The sequence below is a fragment of the Balaenoptera ricei genome, chromosome 7, assembly GCF_028023285.1.
Source record: "Balaenoptera ricei isolate mBalRic1 chromosome 7, mBalRic1.hap2, whole genome shotgun sequence".
In the NCBI taxonomy this organism is placed as follows: Eukaryota; Metazoa; Chordata; class Mammalia; order Artiodactyla; family Balaenopteridae; genus Balaenoptera; species Balaenoptera ricei.
This window is the reverse complement of record NC_082645.1, coordinates 78426007-78450335: the sequence shown is the minus strand read 5'-3', so window position 1 is coordinate 78450335 and position 24329 is coordinate 78426007. Positions and strand designations below refer to the sequence as shown.

Here is a 24329-nt window from a genome sequence, read left to right as displayed (position 1 = left end):
CTAAAAAGTCAACATTATAAGGAATTACATTTTAGCTCGTTATAATGGACATTTTCTGACAATAATTATTTGATGTCTAAGAATGAAACAGGCTATCTTATAAAGTAGAATATGTTCCTCAAAAGTACATGTTTACTACTAAGGAAGTTGAACAGGAAAATTCTGTAAAGGGTTAGAGATGGACTGAGATCAGCTACATCAACTAGAAACCTTGTTAAGTCTATGGTCACTGACGTACCGTAATGGCACTTATGATTTGTGAGGATGTGGTGCTGTGTTTAACAATGAAGACATTAAATAGAACTAAATAGTTTCTGTCAGAAATTTATGTTCAATATAAGTAAAAACCAACACATGGGAGTGAGTATATGTAAGCAAATAAAAACATGACCACTGATAATAACTTAATTCAAGAATAAATATTCTGGGCTTCCCTGGTGGCGCAGTGGTTGAGAATTTGCCTGCTAATGCAGGGGACACGGGTTCGAGCCCCGGTCTGGGAAGATCCGACATGCCGCGGAGCAACAAAGCCCGTGCGCCACAACTACTGAGCCTGCGCGTCTGGAGCCTGTGCTCCGCAACAAGAGAGGCCGCGATAGTGAGAGGCCCGCGCACCGCGATGAAGAGTGGCCCCCACTTGCCACAACTAGAGAAAGCCCTCGTACAGAAACGAAGACCCAACCCAGCCAAAAATAAATAAATTAATTAATTAAAAAAAAAAAAAGAATAAATATTCTTTCCAAGATGGAATAAAGGGGTTAAATTTAACCTCCCACCTGAAATAACTAGAACACAAAACAAAACATATGAAACAATGGTTTTGAAAGTATTGAAAAACAAACAGAACAGGACTGTGATCCCTGAAAGGAGGGAAACAAAGAAGGTGATTCCTGCGATTGAACCAGCATTTTTCCTAGAGGCTGTGACACAGGAAGGGGGAACCCACACAGAACCTGTAGTCTAGCTGAGTGGCAGGGAGAGAGATCGGACTTCAGAGAGGCCATGACAGCTAGGATTTGTAGAAGAGTGCCAGAGAGGAGGGAGCTGCACAGAGAGAAATTTGGAGAAAGGTCCCTTCAAGTCTTTGGCTGAGTGCTAATCTACATATGCATGAGAGGAAACCACACAGGGCTGGGGAAAGAATCCTGAGAATAAAGTTTCTGGAGCTCATGCCCGGATGGGAATAGTTCATGTTCCTTTCAGTCAGAGTGGAAAGACCTCTTCATGCAAAGGACATCAGATAGGGCAGGGTTGGCAAACTACAGCCCACAGGCCAAATCCAGCCCACAGATTGGTTTTTGAACAGCTTGTAAACTCAGAATCATTTTATATTTTTAAAGGATTGTAAAAACACACGGAGAAAAATATGCAACAGAGACTATATATGGCCTGCAGAGCCTACAATATTTACTATGTGTCCCCCTTACCAAAAAAGTTTGTCAGTCCCTGATATAGTCAGCTTAGTAGTGGAGACAAATTAGCCTCCAGCTAAAGGCTTCTCTGGACCCACCCTAGCAAACTTAAAAGCAATCCTTAAAAGGATTCTACAAATTCCTAGTAATATAGCTAACAATGAACAAAATCTAACACTATTTAATGAAATACAACAAAATTCAGTGCCCCAAAACATAAAATTCATCCAATAAAAATTGCTGGATTGTAAGAACTAGGAAAATATTACCCTGTATGATTTATCTATTGCTGTATAACAAACTACCCCCAAACTTGGTGGCTTCAAACAATGATCATTTATTCTTTCTTATCATTTCTCTGAATCAGGAATTCTGACAGAGCACAATAGGCAATGCTTGTTTCTGCTTCACAATGTTTGGGACCTAAGCTGGAAGATTTGAAGTCTGGGGGCTAGAATTTTCTGAAGTCTTGTTCAGCTACATATTTGGCAGTTGACGCTAACTGTTGGCCACCTTCTGTGAGGAAAGTGTTGACAGAGCAGGTCTGGTTGCTTATTCCTTGCATATCTCCAAGAGAACGTGGAACCGTGAATGATTCTTGACCATCCACTGGGAATATGTCCCTTGGATGTCAGGGATTGTTGATTTGGTTATGTACACCTAGAGCAATGGGCTGTGCTATATCAGCTTGTCAAGTTTCTCTGCACAAATATCAAGATGAACAAGGTGCACCCGGTTTCATTGTTGGGGTCCCAAGTTTTAGTTGCCATGGCTGCTTGCATAGCAAGATATGCTTATGTGACCAGCACACCAAAAAAGCCTTGGACCCTAGAGCTCCAACAGGACTCACTGGGTAGGGACATTTCACACATGTTCCTACAGTTCCCTGCTGGTGGCCTCTGATGAAGGACTCTGAAGCCTGTACTGGACCTCTCTGGACTCTACCCAATGAAAATATCTTTCCTGCTGCTTTACTCTGTGTTTTCTCCCGTAATAAATTTTAGCTGTGTGTATAACCCTCTCTTGAGTCTTGTGAGTCCTTCTGGCCAATCACCGAAATTGGGGTGTCTTGGGACCCTTAAAAAACACCATGAAAATATTAGTCAAAAGAAAGCTAGAAGATGTAGAGGTTATTCATTGCTGTATAACAAATCACCTCAAATTTAGCAATTTAAAACAAACATTTACTATCTCATCGCTTCTGTGCATTGGGATTCTGGGGTGGCTTAGCTTGGTGTTCTTGTTCAGGGTCTCTCACAGTCTAGGTGCCAGTCTTGGCTGGGTCTAGAGGATCTTCATCCAGGCCCACTTACCTGGTGGTTGGCAGGAGGCTTCAGCTCCTTGCCACTTGGATTCTCCATAGGGCTGCTCATGACCTGACTTCTCCCAGAGAAAGTGATCCCAGAAAGAGACAGGGCCTTTGACATAAGCCACAATCTGTTATCATCTAATCTCAGAAGTAAAATAACTTCACTTTTACCAAGTTCATTAGTTACGCAGACCAATTTTGGTATCATATGAGGAAGGACTGCACAAAGGTGTGTTTACCATGAGGTGGGGATCATGGGGAACCATCTTGAAGGCTACTAGAATAGCTATATTAACATCAGACAAGGTAGATTCCAGAAGAAGGGATGTTATCAGAGATAAAGAGGAACATTTCATAGTAGTAAAGAGGTCAATTCCTCAAGAAAATGAAAAATTCTAAATGTGTATACTGAGCTTCATGCCTAATTCTAAAACCCAAATAGAGGTTTTCTCCATTTGTGTTTATTGTTATAAGCATTTTCTGTAGGAGATATTTGGCATATTTCTAAGTCCACCTATGTTTCATCATCATCTTCATTATAGTTGTCCTCATCAATATCAAGGGAATCCAAAAACCAATATATTTTTTCTCTTATGAAATAATTATGGAAATTCTGTAAAAAAATAAAAGTTCATTTGTAAATAACTTGGCTTTAAGTAACGCTCAGTAGGAAAATCACCTAGGTGTTAAGAAAGGGCATGGGGATTTCAAGAAATCAGAGTTCAGCAAGGCAAACAGGAAATCATAACCACAAACGAGAAACAATGCCAAGACAGCGGAATGTGATGTCGAGGTAATGGATATTTTTAATGGTTGATAAGCCAGCAAAATTTGACACTGATGATGTCTGGGAAGTGAGGAGAAGGCACTAGAAATTCTAGTAACTAGGCCATGAGCACATGAGGATCAGACTGTCTTGTTCACCACTGACATCTTGGTGCCTAGCACAGTACTGGGCATGTGAGTAAACTAAATATGAAATGTTTATCTCTTTTTGGAAAGAAAAAACAGTCTGTAATGGGAGAGCCTGTCAAAATGGACCAACAGGTTTAAAGACATTATTTGAATAAGGACTCTAGAATATAGACTTTCATGCTTCAAGACTAGTTTATCTGGTCTCTTCTTAAATTCTAACGGCTTGTGATAAGAAGAAAAGAAAGATCTGGAAGAGAATTCTATGCTAGAGTCAAAACAGGCAGATTTCAGATGTCCCCTGGCATTCAAGACTCTCCATGATCTGGCTTCTACTTACTTTTCTAGAATTTTTTTTTTTAATCAATTCTACCTTCTAGAAATCTTCCATTCCAGCCAAATTGACCAAATACTGTATTTTTAAAATTTAAGTTGTACATTTCTGCCCACTTTTTAATATCTCTGAAATCAAGAAGTACATCAGTGCATTTGGATGATGGCCCTCCTTTAAACATATCCTCTGTTTTCTTCTCCCAGAGATTTGGCTAAAAGTATTTTTTTTTTCCTCTCTTTTACATCAGTGGAAATCCAATCAGTTTCTCCAGACCCAATATAAATCCAAAATCTTCTTTAAAAAACCTTCCTGATCAGCCTTCATAAGAATTAACTTTCTTCTGACCTACAGTGGTACTAAAATCTAAGTTTACATATTCTGTACTACTTAATATTGTAGTTGTATATGTTCCTGTTTTATTTCTCTTTCCAGAATATAGTAAGCATCCAGAGGGTGAAAACTATGTCTTTTACAAAGTTGCACTTTTCTATAGCAACTAGCACATATTTTCCTCATTTTGATGATCAATAAATATTACTTTGGTGAATAAAGGAATAAGTTAATAACTATACAAATTATGCTTAAGGAATACAACTAATTACAAAAGAATGGGAACAAAAACAATATGAGAAGATGTCCATGGTACATGGTTAAACAGGAAAAAAGCAAGTTGCAGAATAGTATGTATAGAATGATTTTATTTTTGCTAAATCAGCCACAACAAATTCCTCCCTAATATGCAGGATATAAATGTTTGCAGGTACTTCATAAGTTGTTTGGAAGAACATAGGCCTAATGGTTAACATCAATTATCTCTGTAAAGTGGGATGCAGGTGATGAAATTATGAAAGTTCAAGATAAATTTTCCCTTTTTACTTGTTTTCTTCATACACACACACCCCTATGTTATTTGGCTTTGGATTTTTTTAAAAATCAGCAAAGTATGTGAATACATTTTGCAGTGAAAATTAGGGGAGAAAAAGGAAAGTTCTGGCTATCTTTCAGATATGTAGCTTTATGGTGAAAAAGAAGAGAAAGCCCCGAATTCAATACCTAGAAAGTTGTGAGTTATGAGATATGACAACCAAGAAATAAGACTAATTCAGAAAACTATAGAAGAAGATAGTTTTTTGAATCCAGATGTGACAGAATTCTAGGGCCTAGTACATTGGTTGATTTAAAAGCCACTATCACACAAAACAAAGTGGAAAGTTCAGGGCAGTGGGGAAGTAAGTTATTTTAACAAAAAAGCCTCTTGCTTATGTTAAGGTATAACTGAAGCAAGATTCCTATGCAAGAGACATCTCTCAAATGTGTTTTTCTTTATAACATTGCCCTGTCAGAGGCATATTGCAAGTAGAGAAAATTGTGTATTTGTATGTAATCTTGTGACACCACTGATGTTAACTAAACACCCTGGGTGAGATATTTGTATCTTTACCTTTAGTAACAACAGTTAACTTTTAACTTTTTATTTTATTTTATTTTATTTTATTTTACCACTATCCATATACCTGGCACTGTGCTAAGTGTTTTACAGGTTTTATTTTATTGGTGTCTCCTGACAACCCTATGATATTACTCTCCCCATTTCACAGATGGGGAAACTGAGGCTTAGATAAGTTAAGCAAGTAATGGCGTCAAGTTTGAACTCAGTAAGTCTGCTAATTGATGCCAAATCCCTTTGCCTTTCCACAAATGTGTCTGCCATATAATCATACCTATTATTGCTAGACATCCCATTATTCCTATTTCACTTTCTTGCCTCACTATTGTGTGAAGGTATGTCCTAATTGCCCACATTTGTACCAACATAACACTAGAATCATTGTAACACATCTCAGAACAGTTCTTCCATCTACTCAGCTTCCTGTTTTTATCAGAAACATAAACAGAATATTCTGCTGGAAGGCAGGTGTTCCCAAATATTACTATTTTCCTTTACTAACTTGTAGCTCCACCACCCCTAAATTCACCTATTTTCTTTTTTGAACAGTGCATTCTTTCAGCTTTATTCAGTGTAGAGCGAGAGAAGTATGTTAATCATTGCATAAAGTAGTCTAGGTTCATCATCCCTTATCCACCAATTTTGAAGTCCAAAGAGGTTTGAAAAATGAAAGACTTTTCATAACTGCTTGGCCTTAAAGCCTGAGCAGACCTGAACTCATCTGGCAACAAAACCTGCCCTGAACTGACTTGAGGCTATTTGTAACCTTCATTGATCGCAATCAGAGTGAATGTTTACACATTTCACTGCTGAAATGTCAATTTGTTTTATTACAGGGTGCCGCCCAGAACACACTCAGGGTTTTACCTATGATATGGTATACTTACTTTTTTACCTATCCAAGGTCCAAAAAAAGTCCTAAATTACAAACATTTCTGGACCCCAAGGGTCTCGGATAAGTGATTTCAGATGTGTATCCTTTCTTTTACTCCCCCACCCCCTACCCCAGTCCTTTTTTAAAGAGTTAAGTTTAAGTAAGGTGTTTTCTGACATCTAATACTTCGACTTGGTGAACATCTATGGCCATGTTATACAAACACTTTGTGACTTTAGAAAATTCAAGTGTCACAGTGAATTTTAAGCTTTTTAAAATTTTAGCTCTTTTTAAACTTAATTTTTATACAGAAGTCATTACAGTCGTCTCCCACCCCCTATCCCCTTGCTGATAGTTTCCTTGTTCATTGATTGTGAGCTACTAAAACATTTTCCCCCAGTGAACTTTTTTTTTTCCTCCTTAGACAGTGTCTAAATATGGGAAATTGCTTTATCAGGCCACTGGTTGGTTGTTTGATTGACTTTTTTGGAATGTGTAAAGCAGTTTATAACTCCATGTGGGATCAGATTAACCATGATGTGATTAAAATTAAGGAGGTCCTGATGAGCCTTAAATTTCTGACTGATCTGGGTTTGTTCAATCTGAATTTTTCTGGATATATTTATGCAGACTCACAGGGTTCATCTTCCCATTCATCTGTCACATTATTTTTCTGGCATACTGGCATGCTCTCCCAACCTTTGGTGCTAAACCATAACATCTAAATGACCCTTAAATCTGGCACTTCAGAAATTTTTTTTAACTGTCACAGAATTATCATTCATTAGGTGAAATTTTCCATGATAGGTGTCTGAGTCATGCAACTTAATTCTAAGAGCCAAGGAAAGCTTCCCAAATGAAGGGAAAGGAAAAGCTCTTCTTAAGGCAATTCCTTGCTTTTCTGTGGTAAATCAGTTGCTCTGACAGTAGACTTGCTCAGAGAACATGTACCTAAATGCTTAAAATAGCAAAGAGTACTTCTCCCTAATGAATCAGATTCTGCAAGGCATTACTAAGTCTTACAGTATTTATATGAGCAGTATTTCACTAATCAATAACTAGAGCTACATGGTAGGGTTGAAAACATTCTATCACTTACAGTTTTTTTAAAAAAGGAAATTCCCTAGTGATTAACATATACAGGTGTATGTGCCTGTTATTTTAAAAGCCTTCCATGTGGTTTAAGTTGAAATTATTTGATTTGAAGTCCACACTTTAAGTCATTAATTAATCCTTCTAACATCAGTGTGGCCTAAATGAATGCAATGATGCCCATTTTAAAGGGACTGATTAAAGATATCTAGTGTATTTCCACCTTAAAGTAAATTTTCATTCAGAAATAAAACTCAGACTCTTTGCTCCCTGAGTAATTGCTATGTGATGACTGCTTTTCTCCAGAAACTAAGTTATTCTTGATGATTCTCAAGTCTGCCCTTTGTCTTTACAGAATACTTGTTGGGCAGGCAATGGGGTTGAGGACCTAGGAATGCGCGAGGAGGAGGATGGCTCCCTCAGAAAATGGGGGAGGAGGCTGTGCCAGTGGTCCCTCTGTGGGTTGGTAATAGCTCTCTTTGAGTTGTCATCCTCGTTAGCAAGCATCCGGGGCACCAGCTCCCTTAGCTGCCCTTTCCCAGACAATCCAGGCTGCTTTCACTCCTGAATCCCTCTGTGGAGTTTCTCTCATCAGCCATTCTTGTGCACAGACCTCACTCTACTGCCAAAAGCTATAAATGGCCTGTCAGACTTGATGTGCATGGGGCTGTTAACAAATAGGAACTGAAAGCCAGAGAATTTCATCTCCATGAGGTACCAGGGCTATTTCAGAAAGCAGAAGTGCCAGCTTCATCCTTTAGTGATGGTCCTCAAAGGGTAATTAGAGAGTGCAAGAAAAACCCTTAAGAAAATCTGAAATAATATACTGTAGTTGGGGAATTCTGAAAAGAGAAAACATGCTACAGACTTTTCTGCTTCTTCTCTCTCTTTTTAAACAGCCACACATCTTGTTGGTGTGCTAAGCACATATTTCGCTAAATGGGAACTTCATTCAAGTTCTCTCATCTGATAACATTTATTTATTATTCTACTTCCACTTAACCTTTTTCTCAGTAAATATAGCTATAGGATACAGGAAATCCATTAGCACTTATTATCTATTGAGCCAGCATGGTGCTTATTAAGCTGGAGGAGAAGCCAATGAATGCTATAGGTGTGGCCTGCCCTCAGGGAGCTTACATTCTGGGGGCCTGAGAGAGGCTGGGAGCAAAAGCTTTTCAAACAAGTCGCTTCTGTGGTGCTGCTGTGAAGGTTTGGCAGATGCTGGAAAAGAATAAAGATATGTTGGTCTGCATTGGATATTCAGGATCAAGTATCAAAATGAAAGCCTATAATAGGCTTTGGCATAACCCCAAATTTGAATTGTGGGGGGATAAATGTTCTTGGCATCATACTGGAGTTTTTTGGAAGAAAAGTGCTATTAAAAACAAAAATAAAAAAAGACTCTGGGACTTCCCTGGCGGTCCAGTGGGTAAGACTCTGGGCTCCCAATGCAGGGGGTCCAGGTTCGATCCCTGGTTGGGGAACTAGATCCCGCATGCATGCCACAACTAAGAGTCCGCAGGCTGCAACTAAGAAGCCCATAGGCCGCAACTAAGACCCAGCACAGCCAAAAAAAAAAAAAAAAAAAGACTCTAAGGCATTGTCTAAAATAGTACAAAAGCCACTGGTTGAAAATGAAAATGTTAAAAAAAAATTCATAATAAAAAGATACATTGTTATTTCTCTGTATTCTTTGAAAAGAATGTAGCCAAAGATACCTGTTAAGTAATTAGTCATTTCAGCCACAGTGATTACACCAGTTGCTCATTCACTCAGTGATTATGTAAGGGTTGTGGGTAGAGATTGCATTTTGTCTGACTGTCAGAAGGAAAAGGGCCCTATTTTTATTGGTGGTCCTCATCCTTTCCCCCGCTTCCTAGGAACTACAGATCCCCTCACTTTTAGGTCAACCTACACTCACATCATCTTGGAGGAGATGCCATAGCCTCTCCCTGTGAGCCTCTGCTTGACCAACTTCACTGTTTGGAGATTCTTTCTTACTAGGTTTCTTTCAAAGATCTAGGCCCTGCTTTTGCTCTCTGCTCAGAAGTTACTAATATACATGTTTATGGCTCCACTACATAATGTTGCTTTGTCCTGAGCCAGCCCGCACTCTGCCAAAGAAGGACTCCCTAATTTAGGAGATCATATCCACTAAACAAACTATCCAGCTCTGCTTTTAATGGCCCTGTGGGCACAGGTTAAATGCTTTTGCTAATATAGTTGTCAAGAAATCATGTTTGGAACCTGGACTGAGAAACAGGTGTCAAGATCTACAGCTGTGGCCCTGTACCTCCAGACCAAGATGAACAGAGCCAAAAAGTTCAACATCTAATCAAGGGTCCACCAGTCTTCCAGTTTTTAAATGAGACTGAGAAAGATAAACAGATTTGGAGAACTGCCTGGACACTACTCTTGAATAACTACATCACCCCCTTTTAATTATTTATAGCAGATAGATATAAATATAAATGAATCTCAAGCAAGCAAGGGAAATATTATCTCAAGTTCACTGGAAAGCGCTCAAGCTGTGGAGTTTCTGGGGGGTGCTGGACCAGAGATGAGAGTCCTCAGAGGCCAGTGAGCAGGCCAGGCCAGCAGAGCCACCTGACCCATTCAGGGCAGTACACAGACTATTAGGGGACACTAAGGAACTGCCCCCGTTAGGTATAACCTCCCCAGAGGACACTGGCCAGACATATCTACGTGAGTAGTTCAGGCCGGTAGAGGACCTCAGTACAAAAAAATTGGTTTTGCCTATACTATTTATTGATATATCTCAGTAGCACTTACTTCTAACTTGTTATTACTAATATGTTTGCAAGTCTCCCCAGCCTACTGGCTTCCACCTACAAGTTATTATCTTCTGAATTTTAACCCACTATTCCAAATCAGACTTCTTTATTCTAGCAAAAATTTCAAGATGTTTATGCCATTTTTTTTTTCTTAGCACAGTAACACCAGATCTGCATACATGGGTATCTAAAACAGTTACATGCAGTAGGCAGAGCCCAACCCCTGCCTAATTCTGTGAGTTTCATCACCTGATGGTCCAGAGGGCACAGAGGCCTATACAAAAGCATCCACTGCCAGAATGCTTTGTGTATGCCCTTCCCATTTTTCTCCACGCACATATATTTCTGTATGTGTGGCACTGCTATCTATAAAGTAAAAGACTGGAAGCAACCTAAATATCCAAGATTAGGGAAATTTTCATTTATACTGTATTATAGCCAACTGCTGGGGTATTTTGCAGCTATTTCAATGATCTTTATAATAATATGTAGCAATGTGGGAAAAGAATTCAAATGTACATTTAACCGAAAAGGTAAGGATACAAAATGATTTGTATGCTTTAATACAATTTATATAAAAATAAATGCACATGGGAGGAACGGGAACTGGAAGAACACATATAAACCTGATTAATAGTTCATGTTCTAGGTTAGTATGATTATGGATAATTTCCTTCTTATGTTCAGAAATTTCATAGTGTTGATACATTGTTTTTACACAAAATGATATTATACACATACACATACGTACTTCTTCCAAGACAAAGATTAGGACTTCGATAGGTCTTGGATTTTAATATTATCACTTACAAATAGAAGTAAAAGAAGTTCTTATTCAAACTGGTTGAACCTAAGGGAATTTACTAGGATATATCATTGGAAAGTTCAGAGGTTGGACCACCCTCAGGGTGAACTGTTCCAGAGATTCATGAGGTCCTCAGTGCTGGGGTTCCATTTCTCTTGACTCTGCCTTGCTGCATATATCAGCCTTTTTGTCACACTTCTTCCCTCGTGACAGAAAGAAGGTTGCAGCAGCCCCATATTAGAGAAAGAGCAAGGTCAACTCTTCTCCAAACCATCAATCAACAGTCTTCTGATTGGACCAATATGGACCAATCATTGAGACCAGGGGACTGCTACCCTGGCTTACGGTTAAATGATGCCATCTGCACACCAGTCTATGGTAAACTGGTTACAGTTCCCAAATATTTGCTGCCCCTACCTGTGAGAGGATTATCCTTCCCCACCTCGCTGACATCAGGTTTGGCCATAACTTGCTCTGGACATTGAAATACAAATTATCAACGTTCAAAACCAAAATGTGACATAGCTATTTAATGCTGCAGCTGGCTGCACTGAAACCATTTTGTTTCTCTGCCAGGTAGAAGGGTTCAGAGCCACTGTGTGGTTCACAATACTCTCTTTCCCCTCTGCTGCAACTCCTGGCAATATTGCAAACAGAGGTTTCACTGTCAGCGGGGTTAGAGAATGAAGATGAAACTCAGTAGAGCCACAAAAAAACCAAGGTGCATATTTAGCATGAGCTGCACCTCTGTTATTAGAAGCTGCTGAGATTTGGGGGTTGTTTGTTATTAAACATAACCTAGCCTATCCTGACTGGGCTTGGGTCCTGGCTTGGCCATTGCCAAGTTACGTGGCCTTGGACAAGTTATTTCATTTATCTATACTTATTTTCCTTATTGTAAAATAGAGATTATATGCAAAATCCCTGATACAAACTAAAAAATGACAACTATTATTATTTGTTGATAATAAGAATTATAATTCTTACTCCAATGGGGGATTTTCTCCTAATTTACCTCAGTGATTTTCAGTGGGGAAAAAAGTGCTGCTATCTGAAAGAGGAGGTATATTGTATTCCTTTTTCCAAAGGCAAAGTTACAGACCCAAAGTCTCAATATATATACTGATCACCTGTAGATAGAACAAGAAATTCTTCCGCAAATATATAAATGTTAGCTCCTTGGAATGCTCTTATTTTTTTAAGGAATAAAAAAAGATTAACCCAAAATTTCATATGGGAAAAATGCTTTTTCATGTTCAATACCAAAATGTGATATAACTATTCAACAGTACAGTTGGCTTCATTGAAGTAATTTTGTTCCTTCTCTGAGATATCAATTATTGAAGATGGTCAGGCAACGGATATTGAAATAAATGATTTTTCTATCGCACTGTGAAAACTCTTGTGTTCCCTGCACCCCTTCCCAGAAAGTGATGTATTCTTTTGTGTGTATGAGACAGAGAGAGATTATAGTCAGAGGAATGCAGTTTAAAAGTAAAATGTCTACTTTCGTTTTTAATTGAGATTGTAATATCTAGACTTGAATCTAAGTTGACGATTTTGTAATCAATAATTATTTTACATTATGGAACACATTTTCCATCTCAGACATCCATCACTGACATCTAGCATGTTTTTTTCAGATAGTGTAGGTTTTATCTTGCTTAGTTTTCTGATATCCAGTAATTAAGATATGAAGCAATTATTTGTCCTTTTAGATAAAAAATGTGCTCTGAAAAATGTAGTGTGAACTAAATCATGGTTTAAAGGTATTAGAGCAGTAATTCCCACACACTGCTATGCAACAAAACTACCAGAAACTTTACACACACACACACACACACACACACACACACATTTCTGGGCCCTACTCAAGGACTTGTGAATTACAATCTTTGAAAGTAGGGCCCAAACTTTTTTATTTAAAAAAGCTTCTCAGACACCCAGATCTTGGTTTTTAAATATTATTCCCCACCAAAGGAAACCAAGGATCCTTGGTGAAGTGGCTGATTCTAGGGCCAAGGTAGAAAAAGCTTGATGGGCTTAGAACATTTAAGATGAGCTTAGAACATTTTCTTGTGCCAGAAAGAAAATTGCTCAAGGGATGGTGGGGATCATGTCCAAGAACACAGAAACCTACTTGATGGGGCTCTTGCTGGCCACGTTTGGGAAATTTTGAGCATGAAAATAAAATAATAACAATAATATATTATAACCCATTGAATAAAATAAGTCTATATTGAAATAAAAAAGGAAGGAAGGAAGGAAAGGCTCTTAACAATAGAATGCCAACTAATAAATGTAGAAGGAATAATGCAATTAGAAAATCTCTAGTTGGGCAAGAATCACCAATAGATGCTAAAACCAATGGGTGAGAGTTTGGTGAGGAATAGAATGTTTACATTGTCTCAAAGTACCTCCCCATTAATTACTTGTTAATGAAAAAAGAAAAATAGTAACTTTACAGTGAAAAAGCCTGGCATGTGCCCCCTGTACTGGCTTAAATGGTGGCCCCCAAAAGATAGATCCACATCCTAACCCCCAGGATTAGGAGGTTATGTGAATGTGACCTTCTTTGACAAAAAGGTCTTTGCACATGTAATTAAGTTAAAGATCTCAAGATGAAATCATCTTGGATTACTCGGGCCCTAAATCCAATGACAAGTGTCCTTATAAGAGACCAGAAGAGGAGAAGGCATGGACAGAGAGGAGGAAAAGAAAGCCATGTGAAGATAGAGGCAGAGATTGGCATGAGGCAGCCATAAGAAATGCTGACAGCCACCAGAAGTCGGAAGATGCAAGGAAAGATTATACCCTAGACCCTCCAGAAGGAGTACAACCCTGACGACACCTTGATTTTGGACTCTGGCCTCCATACTGTGAGAGAAAACTTTTCCGTTGTTTTAAGCACCCAATTTGTGATAATTTGTTATGGTGGCCTTAGGAAACTAAGACACCACCTTAACAAAATGACTGGTTAACATCACCAATAAAGGGATTAACCTGCATCATGTGGTTCCTAATGAGATGCACTGAGAAGTTCACAGCATTACTCTCATAATGTTTCTGCCAAAATTGCACAACCTGAATCTAATCATGAGGACACGTCAGACACAATCAAATTGAGAGCCGTTCTACCAAAACAAGTAGTCTGTACTCCTGAAAAATATTGAGGTTATAGAAACCAATGAAAGGCTGAGAAACTTCTCTAGATTAAAGGAAACTAAGAAATATGATAACAAACTACAATATGTGTCCTTCACTGGAGTCTGGACTGTGAAAAAAATAGTCATGTTGGGGGATAATTGGCAGAACTTGGATATGGACTGTGGATTGATTAATAATATTGTATTAATCTTAAAGTTACTGTTTTTGTTACTCGTACTGTGATTATGTAAGAGAATATCCTTATTCCTAGGAAATACACACTTAACATTAAGGGGTAAGAGGGCATCCTGCCTGAAACTTATTCCCAAATGATCCAGAAAAAAGCATCTATGCATATATGTAGAAAAAGAATGAAGAAGTACATCTGGCATATGTTAACAAGTGGGACATGAGAGTTCTTTGTACTGTAATTGCAGTTTGTCAGTAATTTTGAAATTATTTCAAAACAAGATGTTAAAAAAACTTACTAGATTATTATAATATGTAACCAGGTATGAAAACTACTGCATTAAAACTCACTCTTGGGGCTTCCCTGGTGGCGCAGTGGTTAAGAATCCTCCTGCCAATGCAGGGAACACAGCTTCAAGCCCTGGCCTAGGAAGATCCTACATGCCACGGAACAACTAAGTCCGTGCGCCACAACTACTGAGCCTGCGCTCTAGAGCCGGCGCTCCGCAACAAGGGAGGCCACAGCAATGAGAAGCCAGTGCACTGCAGCAAAGAGTTGCCCCTGCTCGCCTCAACTAGAGAAAAGCCCGGGTGCAGCAACAGAGACCCAGTGCAGCCAAAAATAAAAAATAAATAAATTAAAAAAAAAAAAAAAAAGCAGAGCCTTTAAAAAAAACCAACAAAACTCACTCTTTAAGGCAGTAGTTCTCATCTGGGTGATTTTACCTCCCAGAAAACATATAGAAATGTCTGAAGACATGTTTGATCATCGATGACTGCACAGGGTGGGGAGGGGGGAGTGGATCTGGAGAGGCACTACTGGCCTCTAGTGTGTATAGAGGCCGGGGTAGCTGCTAAAGTGGTCAAGTGCACAGGACAGCCACTCACAACAAATAATTTTCTAGCCTAAAACATCAATAGTGCTACTGTTAAAAAACCTTGCTTTAAGGAAATTATACATCTTCACTAATATAACCAGATTCTAAATGCTTATGGGAAATAGCACCAAATTTGAATATGAGCTTAGAATAGAGCAAAATTTTATATCAACAAAGGATTCCCATTTTATAGGTAAAAATATGTTTGCATTTCAAGACTCGGAAATCACATACAGAAATGCGTACAACTGCATGTCACATCATACATCAAACAAGAGTAGTGGGGGAATAAAGAAGCGTAGAAGTTCAGTTCGTTCATTTTAATATCAACCAAGTAGCTTTCATAATATTGGACAATAAGTCCACTGAAAATGTGATTTCAAGGCATTAGAACAGCTTGGTGAAAAAGATAAATAGATTTTTCTCAAACTTATGACTATACTCATAAAGCAGTAAAAATATATTACATTTACTGGTTACCTGGGGTAATCCATATCACTGCTTTCTAAATCTAATGAGATTTCCAGTTTCTATATGTTTAGCATAGGAGAGCTACACAAACATCAGCATAATTAATGAGTGATGAATCCCACAGTATTAGTCAGATTTCCACATAATAAAGAATCCACAAACCTCAACGACTCTTAACAGCAAACGTTCATTTCTCACTCATGGGTCTGTGCACTGACTGAGTTGACTCTGCTTCAAGATCAGGTACGTTCTGTGTGTCTCTCACTCTGGGCCCAATAGTTACCTAGACAGATGGCTGCTACCTCATGGCAGATCACAGACGCTCAAGAATCCAGGCCAAACTCTGCAAGCACATATAAAGCCTCGCTCACATCACATCTGCTAATATTCCGTTGGCCAAAGCATACCATGACCAAGCCTAAAACACTGGGGCAGGGGTGTATGGGTCTACTTTACTGAGAGACATTGCAATGTCATGTGCACAAAGATATGGATGTATAATCCTATTACAAAAGCAGCAGAGAAGAATTGAGGAAAACAATGCAATCCACCATACTACTAAAGGCACTCTACAATAGCAGATTTTTTTAAAAGAACTGATGCTACTGATGCTACTTACACACATCATGTTAACTCAGGGGCTGGCAAACTTTTTCTGTGAAAACCAGCTAGTAAATATTTGGGGCTTTGCGGGGACATACAGTCTTTGTTACATACAGTGATGTTACAATGTGAAAGCAGCCACAGAAAATACATAAACAAACAAGTGTGTCTGTGTTCCAGTAAAATTTTGTGTATGGATACAAATTTGAATTTCACATAACTTTCACATGTCACAAAATGTTACTCTTCTTTTGATTTTTTTTTTAATCATTCAAAAATGTAACAGCTATTTTTAGCACGTGGGCTGTACAAAAGTAGGTAGTTGGTCAGATTTGACCCACAGGCCATTGTTTGATGACATCTGTATTAGCCCCTTAACCAGCAAAGTCCTTAGCATTTATTGGTCATAGAAGACTGTATAAGAGAAAGAAAAGGCAATAACCAAGGAGTTTATACAGTTGAGGATGTAAAATACATACATGTGAAAACTATTTAATAATATTTGAAAAATATTATATAGGAATGAAAGTCCAAAGTCATGAATGTTAGGAGATATGGTGCCAAGTTATTAAGGTTTAATACATTAGGACAATTCCTTAAAAAAGTTTTATGGATGAGAACATGGATTCACTGAATGATTACCCCATTCTTTCTTCATACACTGAGAAAGAAGACTTTTAGAAATAATACGTAAGCCTACAGTCTATTTTATTTTATGAATTTTTCCTTTTATATAACATTTAAATAAAACATTACTTTAAAAATTGTTAGTACTGCAAAAGTAATTCATATAATACAAAAATGTTGAAAATAGAAAGTGGAAGTCAGCCTATAGTCCCACCACCTACAGGTATCCTCTGTTAACAGCATAGTATGTAATTCTAGAGCTTTTTCTATACATACACATATGTGTTTTATTGTTATTTATTAAAATTTTATACCTAGTATTTAGCAATTTGCTTTCTTCACATTTAGCAGTATATCCTAAACATTTTTCCATGTCAATGTGAGTAGTTTTATCTCATTTTAATTGTTGCACAGTATTCTGTAGCATAGAACAGCTTACTGATGTGCATTTAGGTTGTTTCCAATTTTCCCCCTATTATATGTAATGTTGTGATAAACATCCTAAATCTTTACCTAAATTAACCATTTATTTTTAAGGAAAAAAAAATCTACAAGTGGAATTTCTGGGTCAAAGCATAGAGACAACTGTTTTCAAAATGTTTTTCTTCTCAGTGTTATCTGATATTAAATCTGGTATTAAAATCAAGAGTGTTAATGGTAAGCTGTTGGTTGGGGATATGAGGATTTGAGATACTGACCACATAAAACATGAGAATATAGTAATGTGTGTGGTTTTTGTATATATATGAACAGGGTGGATAAGCGAGAGAGAGAAGCAGAAGGGAAGAGAGAGGAAAGAGAAGGGAGAAGAAATTTAATGTGAGAATCATCCAAATCCAATGTAAAATGATACCAGCTATTATATAAGAATTACTGGTTGTACTAGGAAAAGCCTTTATGAATAGCCAGGTATACTCATACTGATTTGTAAATGAAAAAAAAAAAAAACAACTGTTCAAATCCTAGGTAGTAATTTTCATAAGATATACTAATGTACCACTAGTAAATTATTGGGCCTAAGAATTTTTAACTACAATCTATTAACTTTATTTCTTTTTCTCAATAAATCATTAAGGGTGGTTCTCAACAGGAGTGGGTGGGTGTTACAGTTATCTACTGCTGTGTAACAAATCACTCCAAAACTTTGTAGCTTAGAACAACAATTTGTTATTATTACTTATGGTTCTGTGGGTCAGCTGTGCTCAGGTGGGCAGTTCCCTCTGGGTGTCTCTCATGCAACTGCAATCTGATGTTGGCTGGGGCTGACTCATCTGATAGCTCAACTGGGCTGAGTGTCCAACATGGCTCCCCCCGAGGACTGGCAATTGGTAGTAGTTGTTGGCTATGAGCTCAGTTGAATGTGCTAAACTGAGTGGCCACATGTGGCCTCTCCTTGTAGTTTGTGACCCTCACAGCATGGTGGCTATGCTCAGGGGTGGAGTGTCCTGAGAGTGAGTGAACACTCCCAAGAGTGAGTGTTCCAAAAGTCCCAGGGAAAAGCTGCAAGACTCTCAATGATCTAACCTTGGAAGTCCCAGAATATTTCTTCCACTGCTTTCTTTTGTTTCAGCAAATCACTCAAGCCTTCACAGAAGCAAGGGGCGATGCATTAGACTCTACTTTTTGATGGGAGAGCAGCAAGTGACACTGCAGAAGTGCATGTGGGATGGAAGCTATTATTATGGCCATCTCTGGAAAATGCAATCTGCCACAGTGAGGAGTTGGCAGGAACTCTCGGAAATTGTGGACTAATTTTTCACATGTTTACATCTTTCTCTGAAGAGAATCTTGAATGTTCACAAGATTCTCAAAGGAATCTGACCAAAAAAAAAGAAAAGAAAAGAAAAAGTAGAAGCAATCACTGGTCTAGGTAGATTATGGTCTATTACATAATTAAGTTTATTCTATACCGTAATATTCCTTTTAAGGATATTTAATCTCTACCACTATCTTGGAATTGTTTAGCATCTAGCTGTGATTCACTAAGAAACTCATCCAATTAAAATCTTTAAAAACAAGTCCGGATAATTCCAACAGTGTGAATGACCATAAGTTCAATGAAACTGGATAAATACACACACACTCCTGTACATGTATAAAAACATGCTCTGAATTTTAAACAGAGGCGGCTGATTAAATGGTGTTTGTATTTTGGACCACTGTTCCCACTAGATCTACCTATATTTGACACTTAAAGAGAGAACTCTAATCGACTATTAATATTCTACACACTCTTCAGGGGAAATTTCTTTTTAGAACCCTGCAACACAGTCCTGCACAGTGCACAATGATTTACATCATTGAGCATGAGATTTGATTGCTTTTATCTCAGCATATGTAATTATAACTTATTGATCACAAAATTATCTGGTTTTTATTACAGCGTTTGACTCTGTGATGTCCTCCCCTAATCCATGATGGCCTCAGAGAAACTCCATTTTGAGTAAGAACTATTTATGTCTGTTTATGCCCCTATACTTGCTATTAGTTTCATGAACTTGTCCCCTCTGGATTTTGATGGAGGTGGGAAGGGGAGGGCAGAGAATTTGGGAGGGGGTGCAGGAATCACCAGCCAGCTATATTCTTCACTAGAGGTTAGCAGAAGCACAACATCAGTCAAAAAACCAACCACAGTCCTTCGCTTAAATATCAATATATGTGCAAATTCAAGGTACAGAATTAACTAACATAAGGGAATTTTGTTGCTGCTGCTGTTTAAGTTGATATGTCTCTTAAGTCTCTTTTTTGTCTGGCACATTCATCTCCCCCATCACCCTGTTCTCAAGAATTGACTTCGTGAAGAGACTGGGTCAGTTGTTCCATAACATTCCAGATTTTGCTGATTTTTTTCAACTTGTTTCCTATCACCTATGTTTCTGTAACTGGAAGTTACCTATAAAGGCTTGATTAGATTCAGTGTTAACATTTTTGGCACAGATACTTCACAGGTGGTCCTGTGTATCAATACTTCATGTGAAACCACATGAGAAAGTACATAATACCTCTTTGCCCTCCTTTTAAAGATGCCGATTGATCGGTAGTTGTAAAGTTATAAGGTGACCTTTTGGCTCCCTTGGAATATCCAGTTCCTCATTAATATTTAGTTTCTTAGTTTTAGCATCCATAAATGTATATTGCCTGAATCAATTATTTCATTAGATGTTACAGAATGGTAAATTATTCTATCATTCCTTCTACATTTGTTAGTTAAAATACTTCTGTAAGAAAACGTTCTCTCATCCACTGGGACTATTTTGTAACTTGCAAATAGATTTTCACAGGAAAGGCAGATCAAGACAATTTTTTTCCCTTTAAATACTAATTTTCAGAGTACAGAGTTGACTACCTCTAATAATGACAAATGATTTGTACTTGTTGCTTTGGCTTTCTCTTTTGAGTATCATAAATTCATGCATATTTATTTAATCAGTGTGTTTCAATCAATTGCTGTCATCTTCCGTTTGATGGTAAAATTGTCCACCTTTAGCCAATGGACAGCTTCCTTGCTTTCTAGCATAACAAGATGATCAAGTCTCGGCTTGTCATTTGCCATTCCACATCTGGAATCAGCAGTCTCTTCAAGAATCACTGGTTCCTTTCAGTAGGAAATAGTATTCAGAGACCAGAGTTTGGATGCTAACATTCTCATTATTACTGAGTTGTCATTGCTGCTGGATCTGTTCAGTGGACAGAGCTGGGGTATTTTAACATTTTGAATTTTAAAACATTTCAAAATTTAAAACATTTTAAAAACCATAATCACTTATTCATAACTATAATTATAATAACTTCAAAATAATACCAATAAAATATAGTATAATGAAATATATCAATATTACTACTAACATCAAGACAATAATGAAAGTGAAGATTGCTTTGTATTTTTATTAGACCACATTCCACTAACGAACGACGTGTGACATCCTATGTTCTAAAATACCTAATGGGCATGTAAGTTTAGGCCAAAGCTTTTCCCTTGAGGAAGAGGAAAGTTCTGGGAAGGATAATGCTCATGCGAATGACCTCAGTTATCTCATCTCCCCCCGCTGAGTCCTGAGAAGAGAGGAGAGGAGGAAAGGCCCAAGGTGAGTAGAAGGTGGGGATGCATTAGCCTCTTGATAGGCAGAGTCAGAGACGCTCTGAGCCCCGCCCTCCAGGACTGCTGGGTGTTGCTGGCAGCAGAGGGGATATGCCCCAAGCAGCACTGAACAAAGACAGATGAAATACGAGATGTATGTTTATCTGTGCACAGTGTCTGTGCCAAGACTGCAAGCACGAGATAGCCAGACGCTTCACTGAAGTGATAGAAACATTTCATAGTAGTTTGTCATTTCAAAAGAATAAATTGTATGAATGAAAATTATATACTCCCCTCCCAGACCCTAGATCATCCAAAATATTTCATTGGACAGCATGTGGCGCCAGCCTGACATTTTTGGGTGCATCACAAGGCTTGTTGCTATTATTTATCTTGTTCTTATCATGTTGGCATTTAAGCACCTTATCTCTGCCCTTGAGAGAAAAGATCCCATTTCTTTGGGCTGTGTTTTTTAACCAGTGATTCAGGGGCACCGATACACTTGCTCATTTAATTTTGAGCTGTACTCACATTTCTGCTGGGAGGCAACAACAAGGAAAAAACAGGTGAGGTTGGTAGCCCTCAGGGAGGCAACAGGTGGGAGGAGAGTGATCTGGAAGGAAAGCAAGGAAAGGCTTTGGTTCTTTTGGTAAACTGAAATCTGTTTTTTTCTCCCTGTGAGACACCACAAACTGTCTCACTTTCTTCCCTTCTCACCTTTTCCTCTTTTGTTTTGCCCAAACCCATCTTTACAAGCACAGAAAGGGGGAGTGACTTGCTTAGGTCCCATTCTCTATTTCCATGCCGATTAATTAGGTCTCCCCCACTCCCATCCCTGAGGAAAGACCCCTGCTCCTGTCACCTCCCACAGTCTTCTTATCATCTTGGAAATTTGCTTAGTTCAATCCATTAACATGAATTACTGGGAGCAATTTGGCCACTCTGTTTCTTATTCTTCTAGCCCTTTCCTTAATCCTTTATATTTGCAAAATATTTGCTTAAAGCAGTAGTGTCAGTCATTAATGTTCATATGGGATGTTCAGCATCCCATAGAGAGCTTGCTCGAAATACCAGGTCTTCTACCCTGTATTTACATTCTGATCTAATAAGATCAGATCTCATAGTGGGGCCCTAGTGATACTGATAAAGGAAGTGCAAGGTTTGAACTTTCAGGAAAAGTGGTTTAAACGTATGAGGAGTGGAGGAAACAAAGGATAGCCCTCACATTCTATCTGTACTCTCATTCCACTGGGGAAGACTCAGAGGGATATGGGAAATTTGCCCATGCTTCATACAATGGAATACTAGTCAGCAATTAAAAGGAACTAATTGCTGATACACATAAGAGGTATGAATCTCAAAAGTATTCAGTGAAAGAAGCCAGACACAAGAGTGCATATATGATAGAAATCAGATCAGTGGTTATTTATGGGAGGGAAGGAGATTGATTGGGAAGTGATCTGAGGCAATTTTCTTAGTGACGAAAATGTCTGTCTTGATTGGCAAGGGTGTGCATTACAGGAGTACATGCCTTGTCATAATCTACGTGAACATTTATGATCTGTGCTTTTCATTGTATGCAAATTATATCTTAAATTTTTTAACTTGAGTATACCTATTTTGGGTAATAATAAAATTTTTTACCAATCTTTTTTTACCAATTTATATGCAAAAGTCAAAAAAAGAAAACTTTTGAGATAGAAGATGATTTAACACAGTGCTTCAAACATGGTGTGCACTTAATAAAAATGTATTGATGACTAATAGCCGTGCAAGAGTGGTTCATTGCAAGAGTTTGTTTATAAGATGCCTACTTTCAGCCCAGCAATATGTTCAAATTCAGCATTGTATACAAGATTCAAATGTCCTAACCCTATAAAAATATTTTTAGTAATCCTCCATCCCATCAATCTGGTTATACAGCCTTTTCATGCAAGTATAATAAATAAAATCAATACCTTTTATTACTTCACCACCAGAAACTCTTAGTACACCCAGATTCAAAGGCATAAGGCTGTCTGCAAGGCTGATCCAACCTTCAGGGAGTATTTTACAAGGAAAGCATACTATTACAATTTTGTATGAATAAGGAAAGCTATCCTCAAATCCTAAAAAGGATTTCTTTTTTATTTTTTTAATAAATTTATTTATTTATTTATTTTTGGCTGCGTTGGGTCTTCGTTGCTGCACGCAGGCTTCCCCTAGTTGCGGCGAGCGGGGGCTACTCTTCATTGTGGTGCGCAGGCTTCTCACTGCGGGGGCTTCTCTTGTTGCGGAGCATGGGCTCCAGGAGCACGGGCTCAGTAGTTGTGGCTTGCGGGCTCTAGAGCGCAGGCTCAGTAGTTGTGGCACGCGGGCACTAGAGCGGAGGCTCAGTAGTTGTGGCGCACAGGCCTAGCCGCTCCGCGGCATGTGGGATCTTCCCAGATGAGGGCTCAAACCCGTGTCCCCTGCATTGGCAGGCGGACTCCTAACCACTGTGCCACCAGGGAAGCCCCATAAAAAGGATTTCTTAGGTTGAAAAAGTACATATAAGGGCTATCAATCCCCTATGGATGATCTCTAGCTGGATAAATATAGGGAAAATTCAGATATTCTTCCAAAGAAATAAAATTTTATGAAAATATATACTGGATGAATTTTATATGTATTCCTATAATAAAAAGTATGCACTGTCAAGTCTCAGGCAAATCGGACAAATCACTCAGTAGTACTTATCTTTCTTAATTGTGCTGTCTTTCCAGTGGTGACTGGCCTCGTAATGCATATGTGACTATCTTCCTTTACATTTTCCTACAATTTGAGGAATATGACCAAAAAAATCAACTAACAAACAAGCAAAAGTGTAAATCAAACTAAAGCTTCAGATTAAAAGATAATTTACTGTTAGATTATGCATCCACAATGCTAAAGACACAAGTTTGAAACAAATTCTTTATCAGTAGGAACTCCTCAACTATTTTCAATTGTTTTGTTTCTAGAGAATTCACGTACAGAGAAGAAATAAACAATAAAACATTACAGGACAGCTATTACTGGAGAAAGATGATTTTCTTTTTCAATTTCAAGAGGATAAAATTTTTAAAGGGAAAACATAGAAATGATGAAAAATGTTAAGGACAATTCAAAAACTGGGAAAAGTTTTAAATCTCTCAACGATATATAAAAATTTTCATATTGTAATAGAAGAATTAGAGCTTTAACAATTCAAACTCTATTTATTCCAGTGATCTCAAAGTGTGGTACCCAGACCAGTAGCACCAGCATCACCTGGGGACTTGTTTGAAATGCACATTCTTGGGCACCAACCAGGCCTACTGAATTGGAAACTCTGGGGACGGGCCCAGCCATCT

The 24329-nt window shown here is 38.2% G+C and overlaps 1 long non-coding RNA gene across 3 annotated transcripts in view; it reads left to right on the top strand.

The window, feature by feature from the left end:
- The window catches only part of LOC132369110 (uncharacterized), a 195193-nt gene that overhangs the window by 56118 nt on the left and 114746 nt on the right, over positions 1–24329 (top strand). For all 3 annotated transcript variants that reach the window (XR_009504260.1, XR_009504258.1, XR_009504259.1), the window contains exon 3: positions 19282–19341. This is a non-coding gene — a long non-coding RNA (uncharacterized LOC132369110). The remainder of the gene's footprint in view (positions 1–19281; positions 19342–24329) is intronic.